The 11,799-nt window shown below is 38.0% G+C and overlaps 1 pseudogene; it reads left to right on the forward strand.

The window, feature by feature from the left end:
* Positions 1 to 4,891: 4,891 nt before the first annotated feature.
* LOC112858762 (protein Mis18-beta pseudogene) lies at positions 4,892 to 11,574 on the forward strand (annotated as a pseudogene).
* Positions 11,575 to 11,799: the final 225 nt, after the last annotated feature.

Below are 11,799 nucleotides of genomic sequence, written 5' to 3' on the forward strand. Positions count from 1 at the left end.
AGACCAGCTTATTCTCTTTTTTGCTTTCAGCCATCTGCTGCATACTACATGCTCAATACATATTTGTTGAATGAATACATTTATTAACCCATTTTACAGACAAGGAAACCAAGACAGAGAAAGGTTAAATAACTAGTCTTGTCATGCAGCTAGCAAGTGGTGGGGAGAGTCAGGATTGGAATCCTGGTCTTAGAGCAGGAGTTCTTAGCCATAATGATAATGTGTGGCTAATTAAAGATGTCCACAAATTCTTTGAGATTTTTCTCATTTTGAGTTGAGATCTTTGCCTTCCTCTCTTTGAATTTGGGTCAGTTATGCAACTGCTTTGATCAACAGAATATGTAGGAGATAATACTGTCATAACTTCTAGGCCTAGGCTGGGCCATGTAAAAAGTCTTACTACCCTGAGACAGCCATATTGGAGAGGACTCACATAGGTGCCCCAGCAGTGACCAGCCTTCCAGCTATCCCCACTAAGGTACTAGACATGCACGTGAAGTTATCTAGTCCAGCTCCTCTGCCAGCTGAGTACCGCTGAGTAAACTCTGTCAGCTTCCAGTTGAGTCCTGAATTCCTGACCCATGAAATTGTGAGATACTAAAAAAACCACTTTAACAGTAATGACAGTGACACCACCACCATCATCAAGGATGTTATTGAAGTCACTAAGCTTTTGGTAGTTTGTTATATACGGCAGTAGGTAACTAGTAAGGAAGTCTGTAATTGAATGGAAAGGTATGGAATTCCACAAACCTCAAGATGAAAGAACATCTGTATGAGGAAAGAAAGAGATAAAGAGAATTACTATTGTTGTTGGAAGTTACTGTAAACTGCTTGGTCATATAGGTGACACAGATCATGCTTTCCTGACACAAAGACAAAATAGAGTAAGGATGAATGACTCATTCCATAAAAGTGAAGTATGTGTGTAAAACTGGACTTATTTTGCTAATAATTTAGTCACTTAAGTGGTAGAGGATGTAACAGAAAACTAACCCTTAATTTCAGGTTTCTACTTGGATATCTAACTGGTGTCTCAAATTTAGCATATCCAGCATAGAACTCAAGTTTTCGACTTTATCTTTTCTGGACTACTTCTTCAGCATTACACATCTCAATATATGATAGTTTCTCAGGTTCAAAACTTCGGGGTTTTTGACTCTGCCCATATCCAATATTCAATCCACCTGCAGTTTTATCTATATTGCCTTCAAATTTATAGCAAATCTATGGGAAAGCAACAGGTTTTGTGTGAATAAAAACAAAGAGTTCCATGGTCAATTATAGTTGAAAAATTGATGAGGTCCTTTGTTGTAAGATTTTTTTTAAAAAAAAGAATGTAGAGCCATTACAGTTTAGGATAATGTACTTTATGGCTCAGGCAATGTTTCCTCCCCCCAAAATTATTTGACCAGTATTAATGTTACATGGAACAAACTTGGGGAAAAGCTGTTCTGGCATCATATATCCTGTATTCAGTAAAGTATTTAATAGTTTCTGTGATACTGTTGTGGAAATGGAAGAGAAATGTGGGATGCATGAGAATATTGTCAGGTGGGTTTACTTCTAGTCAAAACAAAAACATTCAGGGGGTGCCTGGGTGGCTCAGTCAGTTAAGCGACCGGCTTCAGCTCAGGACAAAAACATTTATGGAAAGTGATAAAGAGACCTCTTCAGTAGAGAGAGATTTTTTTTTTTATGGCAATGGCATCAATTAATATTTTAATCACCATATTAAATGGCAATATGGAAATTTAGCAAGTTTGTGAATACTCACAAAGTTGGGTGAGCTAGCCAATACATTGGGTAGATTCAAAACCTTTTCTTTAGATTGGAATGTAGAACTTGAAAGCATCAAATGATATTGTCCAGGCATAGTAGAAAAAAAATCTACATACTTAATTTTCAAGAAAGATATATTGATTAACTATAAGATCGAGATAGATTTGGCCTGACAGTGGAAAAGACAAGTTTGTATGGTTGCAAAAAAATGCTTATGCAATATTAATCTCTATTTATGGAGAAGTCTAGATGAACAGACCTGATAAATAAGTATGCATATTATCGTAAACTCGCTCAAGGCAAAATTTTATGTCATCTGTTAATGCAGAAGCCTCATCACTTTTAGACAGTCATGCTATTTTTTTGTTTCTCTCTCCTCAATGACCACCCCTGTTCTGAAGCCTTGACATTCCCTCTTCCCTCAAGCTCTTTCCTCATACCTTTTTACTTTCTCTTTACTTCCTCTTCTCTCTTACTCAGGGTACATCAACTACTGTAAAAGCCACACACTTGTCTGTATTAATCAGCATAGGTATTGGCTCTAATATAAAGCCCTCAAATTTCAGTGTATTAAAATAATGAGGTAACTTTTTATCCACACAATAATTTAATGCAAGTGTTCCTTGTTGGGTAGATATCCTACTTCCTTACCTAACTTCTGAGCCCAATATATCTACCAAAATTCTAGAAATAATTATTATCAGATAGTTCACAGAAGGGGTAAAGTACATTTATTCTAATATTTCTAGCATTCAGCAAAGTGACAGGCATTCATTCATTGATTTAACAAATATTTATTGAGTGCCAACTTTGCATTAGCCAGTGTTCTCAGCCCTGGTAAAGCTGATAAGACAGAAAATGTTACAGTTTTCATGGAGTTTGTATTATTGTGGGGAAAGACAGATAATAAACACATAATCAATGAATAAGATAATAATAGGGCTCTGAAGAAAATACACCTGAGGGATGTGATGGAGCTTGTGCATATGGGAGCTACTTCAGATTGATTAGACCCTTTTGAAAATATGAGACTTTAATTGAAACCTGTCAAGATGAAGCTGCCTCTACAAAGATCTGGTGAGAGGGTGTACCAAGCAGAGCAAGGAGTGGATGCAAAGGATCCAAGCAGGAATGAGCTTGGTGTGTTCTAGTAACTGGACAAGGATAGAAGATAGGAGATGAATTTATAGAAGTAATGGGGGTTGCGTTATTATAGAGCCACACTGGAAGTACTAAGGAATTTGGATTTTATTCTGAATGTGAATAGAAATCAAATGAGGGTTTTCAGCAGGGAGTGATATGACCTAATATACTTTTTTTCAAAGTTGGCTCTGACTGGTGCATGGAGATGAGATTCTGAAGAGGACCAGAGCAGAAGGAGGGAAATCAGCAGAAGCAGGAGTTGCAGTAATGCAGGTAAAAGACTATGGACCTGGTTGAGGATGATAACAGTGGAAATGCATAGAAATGGACAGATGTGGGCTATGTTTTAGAGTGAGAATTGGCAGGAATAGATTTAGATTTGCCAGTGTGAGCATCTGGATGAATGGTGGTGACACTTACTGAGATGGTGAAGACCTAATTTGAATAGGCCAACTTTGAGGTACCAATTAAATATGCAAATGGAATTATCAAACAGGCAGGTGGATGTACTGTCTGAAGTATAGGGGAAAGACTAGAACTGGAGGTATCCGGTTTGGGTCATTCACCTCTTTGTAAGATGGCCACGGCAGTCTGTCACATCCCAGTCAAATGGGTACAAAAGAGTCTCCCATACTTTGTCTGTTTCCAAGAAAGAGGAAAGTTTGTCAGACTTATCCTCATACTCATTGACTAGAGTTGCATCACATGACTGTGCCTAAGGCAGCCATTGACAAAGGGAATGGGCTAACCATAGTGGGCTTGGTTAATCAGAACTAGCCCTCAGACTGAGGGTGGAGCCAGCTTTTCCCAATATCTAAGGCAATATGGAGGTGGGTGGATGTGTGGACAAATCAAGGGAAGGAGAAAAGATGGGACAGATATTAGGGGTCAACCAACATTCTTGTTAAAGTCCAATTCAGTTTTCTTATCATTAAACAGGACAGTGCATTACCTCACAGTATGTGTGATCTCAACTGAGTCAATGGTATGAAAGCTTTGTAAACCATAAAACAGTATAAAATAGTTAAGTTAGTTTGAATCAGACCATTCCTAACATTGCTCCATTTCTCTGTTTTACTCAAGGGTTGCTGGCGTTCTGGCAGTATTTGTTATTATGTTGCTTAAGAGTTTCTTTCAAAGGCTTAAGAAATGAATTGAGGATTAAACATAAGTTTAGCTGCCCTTAACATGTTTCCTTTCATCAGTAGACATGTGTTTCCATCAGTAGACATATGTTTTTCCCTTACCATGTGTCACTAATGTTTTTGTCCTTTCTTGTATCCAACACATGAAACATGGAATTATTTTCAAACTTATGAGAAGGAAGTTCATCAGTAAGATCCTGCTGAACTCTCTGAGGCATTCATTTGCCCTTTGGTAGAGAGCAACACATAAGAAAGTGACTTACCTGAACTTGGCTGCTGGCAGAGTTGAAATGATCATTTCTCAATTATTAAGAGCCTAAAAGGTAGTAGGTGCTGATCAGAACATATAATAAATGTCACCCCTGATCTAGAATACAGGAATTATCAGTTCCAATTATAGGTTTAATGTCCACTGTATTCTACTTGCTTTCAAACATTTTTATATAGATATTAACGTATCACAAGTGCTTTTAGGGCAAGGCACACGGCTATATTGTGTACCAACATTTTGTTTTTAGCTATTTGTTCATTTACAAGCATTTGTTGTGTGTCTAACATATGCTAGACCCTGTACTAGGATTTTAAATAAAATAAATATGATCTTTTATTCTTATATTTTATGGGGCATATCCATTAGGAAGTTAGTAATTACACTAATAATCAGGTATGCATCTGACACTTGTGAGGCCTGGGGCAAAAGGACAAGCGGATGCCATGTATCAAATACTTAAATACTTAATAGTGATGAGCTCTGACATTTGTCCATTTCATGTTTTCTTCTGGAACCTCAAAGCTCACACCCTGGGGAGTTTCCTTGCAACATGGAGGCTAAAGGAGGCTTGCTCTCTTCCAAGTCAGTCCTGCTACTTGTGACCCTGAGTGGCAACAAGAAGCGTCTGGCAAAGGGCAAGAAAGAAGGTGGGCTGTGTCCCGGTTAGTGGACTGAATCAGACACTGACATAGGAACAGACATTGTCCAGGTGCTGGGAACTGGGCTGGGAGGTCTCATGAGTCACTTTCTCATCCCCTTTTAGGCAGTTGTAGAGGAGAGAGATGGAGTGCAGTCTTCTGGGAAACTCTGTCTGCTTTGGGTGTTCTGGGGCAACAACTTCAAACAAAGGGGACTTCTACTATCTATTTCCCAGAGCAGAGGCTGAGATTTTCTTCTTCCTCAATCGACGCAGGTTCCTTTGTTCTCGACCGGGCATGGTGCAGCTTGCTCAGGACATCCTTCCATAATTCACTCAAAAGTAGACTGAACTGTCAACCATCTTTTTTGGAGACTAAAAAAAATTGTGTTCTTTTTGATATCTGTGATATGTGTGGTTCTGTAAAGCAAGGGGCCTACGACAGAATCCCTCTTGCCTGGGTTTAAGTGTAGTTTGCCGGTAACCTTACACATGCATATGTAGCTACAAGCCATGATAAGGGCTATGAAGGAAGAAGACAGAGAGCTAGGAGGAAGTGTGTACAGGAATGGCCATTTAGAGGAGTGGTGTGTGTGGTGTAGGTCAGGGAAGGCCTCCTGGAGAAAGTTTTAGGTAAGGCTGAGACTAGAGTGTAGGCTTACATTAACACCTAATCTGAGCAATGTTCTCAAGTTAGCTAATACATTTCATGGAAAGTTAGACTGCAACTCAGGTTCTTACAAAATGTAATCTTCATGTTTATTATTTTTTTATGAAAGTAATAACTCTTCATTACAAATCAAGTAATATAGATCTATAAGGTTAAAAAAAATGACTATTTCCTGTAAAACCACCTCTCAGGAGATTTGAAATTAATACTGTGATTTAATTTTCTCCTAGGTTTTTTCTCATATATATACACTAATTTTTTATGTGCATGTACAAATAATCACTTATTATTTTGTATCTTTCACTGCTCCAAGGTGGAGCCCTTTGTTCACTTTCATGGTAACCACCAGTTGACCAGTCTCCTACTTTCCAGTTCCCGCAGTAGGATCCATAGGGGACTGAACATGTCCAATTTGTATTCCTTCTATGGGTAAACATAATGTAGATAATTAATTACACCTAAAGCTAAGATCCATATAGTTTCTGTGTCATTTATGCATTAACCTGTCTGCTGGCTGTGGTGTGAAATCTAATAGGTTGGAATGAGTGCAACTCAGTTATTGTTCCTTTCCCTAATTTCCCATCATACTACCACCACCATCATCATCATCATCATCATCATCATCATCATCATCATTTGTTTCCCTTTTATTTTCAAACGATGCCTGAGGTTGCAGTGCTTATTCCTCTTTTAATGCCTGGAGACCATCTTCTTTCTCTTTATATTTGTAAACACACTTGAGGCCAGTTCTGTGAGATATGGTCTACACCAAATCATGAACTCTCTCTTGGTCTTATTAGCTGTTATTGTCTATGTTGTTTCTAGGACTGAATTTAGAGAGTCCTAAACCTATATTCAGTTTTTGGTTTTGTTGTTTACTGATGGCGTGAACTTGGACAGGCAACTTCACTTCTCAGTGTTCTCCTTGTAACACAGAATATCAGAGTTCACTCTGACCTCCCCTTAGGGCTACTGAAAGATTACACTGAGATGAAGTGTGTGAAAGATCTTTGTGAACTGTAAAGTTTGTACTAATATTTTCTGGAATAAATTTCTGTTTAACTGAGCAATCACTACTTCTCTCTGCTCTTTTAATGACCATGTCCATAGTCATTCCCTAGAAAGTATGTCCTGAATCAAACAAGACAGAGGATAGAATAGTGTGCCCATTTTATTTCCTCCAACATGAATATACTTTCTTTTAAATATGGAAAAGTTTTACATATGTATAGTTTTATATGTAGCATCCTTTATTTTAGTATATAGCCTAACACTTATAAATAACCACCATACAATTATTTCTCAATTTCGAACATTCCTTCTCTGTGGAAATTCTGATGGTAAGATGAAGGGAACATGCATTTATAATGAGTAGGCAGCTGACTTTTTTTATGGTTGATATAGAATTATGGTCTATTATCTATAGTTTGTTGCAAATAATGCCTAGGAAAGGTTTTAGGTGATTCATTAGGTGGTAATTTAAGTCCCTGCATATTATTATTGTTAATTAATGATAATAAAAACAATCCAAACGTTGGTATAGGGAGAGGTGACATCAAGTTTGATAGACTTTCTTGAGAAGGTTCCAAACACCACATAGATTTGGGGTTTTGTGTGAGCAGCTTTGTTGACCACTTTCATAATCCTGAAGCTGAAGCCAAGATGAGTTATTACTCATTTAATGTGTAGGCTGTTTCCCCCCCAACCCCTAATTGTAAATTATACAATCTCAACCTCTATAGCCAGCAATATCTGACTTTATTGCTTTCCATTTTATGAAAATTAATTACAGCTCACATTCTGACACTGAAATTAAGGAGTAAGCACTAAATCTTATACACAACAATGGGAAATTAAGAGAACATTCTTTATTATCAGAATAAAGGGGGTGCTTTTTCTTCTCTTAAGGCACTGGACTATGAGATAAAATCAGATTTAAACAAGCATTGCTCCTCCTTAACTTGTGTCACTGCAGCATGAAAGACAGAGTAGAATTATGATATTTTAATTTAAAAAAACTACAACTCTTTCTATTTTGTCCTGAGGGACATTGTTTTGTGATAGCATGGTAGGCTATGGAACTCTGTCCCTGTAGGCACTATCTTAGTAGGGAGCCAGGAGATGTAGGAGGTGAGACAACTCATCTCTGTACCGATAATGGACCAAATTCACTGGATTCTATGAATTCCTCCAAAAGAAAAAATAATTTTGTAGAGAAAACTATAAGTATAAATAGCAAAGAGATTGAGATGTGTATACGAGTAAATGTGCCCCCTTGTGCTGGTATCATCCTTTGGCCACAGTTTTCACAAGAGCAGCAATTACATATACTATCCAACTTTATAAGTATTTCACAGTTAGTAAAGTATTTTCAAATACACATTTTATTTAATAATCACAGTAATCCAGTGATAAAATTATTTTGTTTACTTATTTATTTTTATTGAAGTATAGTTGACACACAAAATTACCTTAGACTCAACTTTACAACAGTGATTCGACAAATTTATATATTATGCCGTGCTTACCGTAAGTGTGGCTACCATCTGTCACCATACATTGCTATTACAGTACCACTGATTATATTCCCTGTGCTGTAGCTTCTATCCCCGTGACTTATTCATCCCATAACTGGAAGCCTGGATCTCCCACTCCCTTTCACCCATTTTGCCCATCCACCCACCCCCTTTCCCTCTGGCAGCCATCAGTTTGTGCTCTGTAATTATGTGCTCTGTATCAGTCTGTTGCTTTTTGTTTGTTTATTCACTTGTTTTTTTAGATTCCACGTATAAGTGAAATCATATGTTGTTTGTCTTTCTCTGCCTTACTTCACTTGGCATAATGTACTCTAGGTTCATTCATGTTGTCACAAATAGCAAGATCTCATTCATTTTTATGGCTGAGGAATGTTCCGTTATACACACGCGCGCGCACGCACACACACACACACACACTATACATTTTCATTCATCAGCAGACACTTAGATTGCTTCCATATCTTGGTTATTGTAAATAATGCTGCAATAAGTATAGGAGTGCATATATCTTTTTGAATTAGTATTTTCATTTTCTTAGGATAAATGCCTAGTGGTGGAAAAACTGGATCATATGGTACTTCTATTTTTTATTTTTTGAGGAATCTTCATACTGTTTTCCACAGTGGCTGAACCCATTTTCATTTCTACCACTAGTACTAGAGGGTTCCTTTTTTTCCATATTCTTGCCAAACACTTGTTATTTCTTGTCTTTTGATTTTAGGCATTCTGACAGGTGTGAGGTGATACCTCAGTGTGGTTTTGATTAGCATTTCCCTGATGATTAGTGATGTTGAGCATCTTTTCATGTGTCATGAGAAAGTTAAAGACAGAAGGGGTCAGAAACCTATTCACTTCTTCTCCCCTGTCCTTAGCTACATTCTTTGAGGCACTTCTGTGGCAATCCATGGAGCATAGTTTGAAAACCGATTGCATAAAATTTAAAGTGTTCAATAAATGTTCAAACAGCATTCACTGAGCCCTCCCTGTATACAACCACATAGTAACTGAGAAAGTTCTGTCCTTTCCTGCCACTGACCTAGTCTCTTTCTGATAATAAACAGAAGCATGTCTTTGAAAGACTCTAAAATAAGCATAGCACTGGCATCTGTTTTTGCTTCCTTAGCTAAAAACTAAATGTGAGGCTAAAAATCTTTGACAGGTTTTATTGCCACCATTATGAGGTATGCTGCATTAGATATTTACACAATTTAGGGCGGTGTTTTTGTGTGTGTTGAAATTTATCAGTACTGTATCTTGATACTCTTATTCAGAGGTATCTTGATAGTTACTGTCCCCAAAAGTCAATGTTACTATATTTCACCACTACATTTCAAGTGGTAGTAACTACAGGTTTTCTTGCCATGTGGCTGATCATCCATGTGACCCTCCCACTGGAAAATACCATGTATTATAATGTTTTTGAGCTTCCAAGTTTTGAATAACATATTTCTCCCCCTCATCAACATTCATTGACATACATCCAATATTTTGGATAAATGGTATGAGTCAAAGATTATGCCTAGATACCATCAAACGACCTCAGTTCTGACTCCATATCAGAATTACGATAGCTACTGTCCATAAATGAGTCTATGGATTTAAATTTCATTTCATTAATCTAAGTAAATCCATTATTTTCACGGAATGTCTACCATGTGTCAAATGCTATGCTAGCTGCTGAGGTAAAGCAGTGAACAGAAGAGACACACACTGTCCTCTGTGAGTTTATAGTCTGGTGAGGTAGCCATATTAATAAACAGAGAGCTACTTGTGGTTAATGTGAAAGATCTTTTGAAACAACACAGGGTCCTAAGTCAAAACTTTGAAGAGGAATTTAATTCAGTCTTAGGAAGTGATATTAAAGGACTTGGTGTTAGATAAAGATAAAAATGGTAGGTATTGGAAAGGAACTTTTGGAATAGCAGAATATGGGGCTAGCTAAGTCCCTTTCTCAAAAATCAATGATAGAAATGGAAGAAACTTTCAAAAAACAATTTATTAAGGACTCTAGAAACTTAGAAACATTTGTTCAAGAAAAACAACAAAATCTTAAATAACGGTGGGGTTTTAGCTCTTCAGCTCTATTGGTATAGAAGTTGTACCAGGGTAGGGTACGGGGTAAGAACTACTTGAAGAGGCTGACTTGATTTGGAGCAGGTACATGCCCTGAGGCATTGTAAGCAGTAGCAATCTCAGTGGCAAACAGTCAGAAAATTCCAGCTTCACAGCTAGCTTGGTGTTGTCATTGAGGTGGGGTAAGCAATAGACATGCATACTAGCGAGAAATTCAGCAGGGAGATCTAGGTAAATAAGGTAGCCATAGTGAGCCTTAAACTCTCACATAGCCTGGGTGGTTTTGAAGGGTGTATGCTTGTAAAAGGCTATGCACATTCCCAAGAGAGACTAGAGAGGACCTAGTTATCTAATGCCCCCTACCTCAACGTGAGGCCTAGAAAATGCACAGGGGAGAATGGGAAAGCCCAGAAAAAGCAAAAGCAGGATAAATGACTAAGCTTTTAAAGTAATTTCTGTCTCTTTATTGATGTTTTTTATTTGATGAGTCATTATTGTCATGCCTTCCTATAAATTTTTTCCCAGCTTCATCAAAGCACAATTGACAAATAAAAATTATACAAAGTATGTTTTCTAATGCAGTGGTACTAAATTAGAAATCGATAACTGAAAGAAATTTTGGGAGGGTAGGAGTCTATGAAAAATTAAAAAAGAAACACATCTAGGTGTTCAAAACATAGGCGTGGGCTGCAGGAAGATTGGCAGCCTCACTCACATCAAGCAAAGCTGCTGTGGGGTGACTTTTGCGATGGTGCTAAGAAGGCAACTGTTTTATACAGTTTCTATGGAGTGGGACACACAGGTGGTGAATGGGTCCTTGCCGCTTGACCCTGCGGGCCTGGAGGCAGAGGAGCCAGGATCCTGCCCCATGGCTGTCATCCTGCAGCCCGAGAAGTGCACTGTGTTCCAATGCACATGGTGTGCTATGCTGTGCTCGCTGATTCTGCACCTCTCCTGGGACCTGTTGCAGTCCCTTGGATCTGTAGTTTTCTATAGAGTCACGAATGACATGGTATGGGAAGCTCCCTTCCTAGTTGGCATTGAGGGTTGGTTCAAAGGGAGCACTTACAACCTTGTATTCTGTATTACCTGTGGGACTCCCATTGGTTTCCATTTGTATTCTACCCATGCTGCCCTGGCTGCTGTCTCAGTGACAAAATGATGTGCTCTTAAAAACAAAAGTCACAGTAAATGAATCTGAGATAGATATTCACAACTTTCTACCAGAAATTGTTGCAGACCTGAAAGAGAAGATAATGTTAATGCATGCTCATTTAAATTCACTGATAATTCTGAAGGAAGTAACTCCCGACTAGCCCAAGCCAGAAAACTGATCCAGAATCAAAACTTAAGTATGGGGTCAGGCCTAATGGCAATCTTCAACAGCAGGCACTGTTTGATCAATTCTCAAGAAAGATTGGCTTCAAGAATGGATGGGAAATGGGGTTTATTATTATTACCTCTGCGTTGATTTTCTAAATGATTTGTGAAGCTGTTTCTAGAAGATGAAAAGCTTAGAAGCCTCTGTCTAGGTTTTATAA

Source organism: Puma concolor, chromosome B1, assembly GCF_028749965.1.
Source record: "Puma concolor isolate L17-30 chromosome B1, mPumCon1.1.hap2, whole genome shotgun sequence".
NCBI lineage: Eukaryota > Metazoa > Chordata > Mammalia > Carnivora > Felidae > Puma > Puma concolor.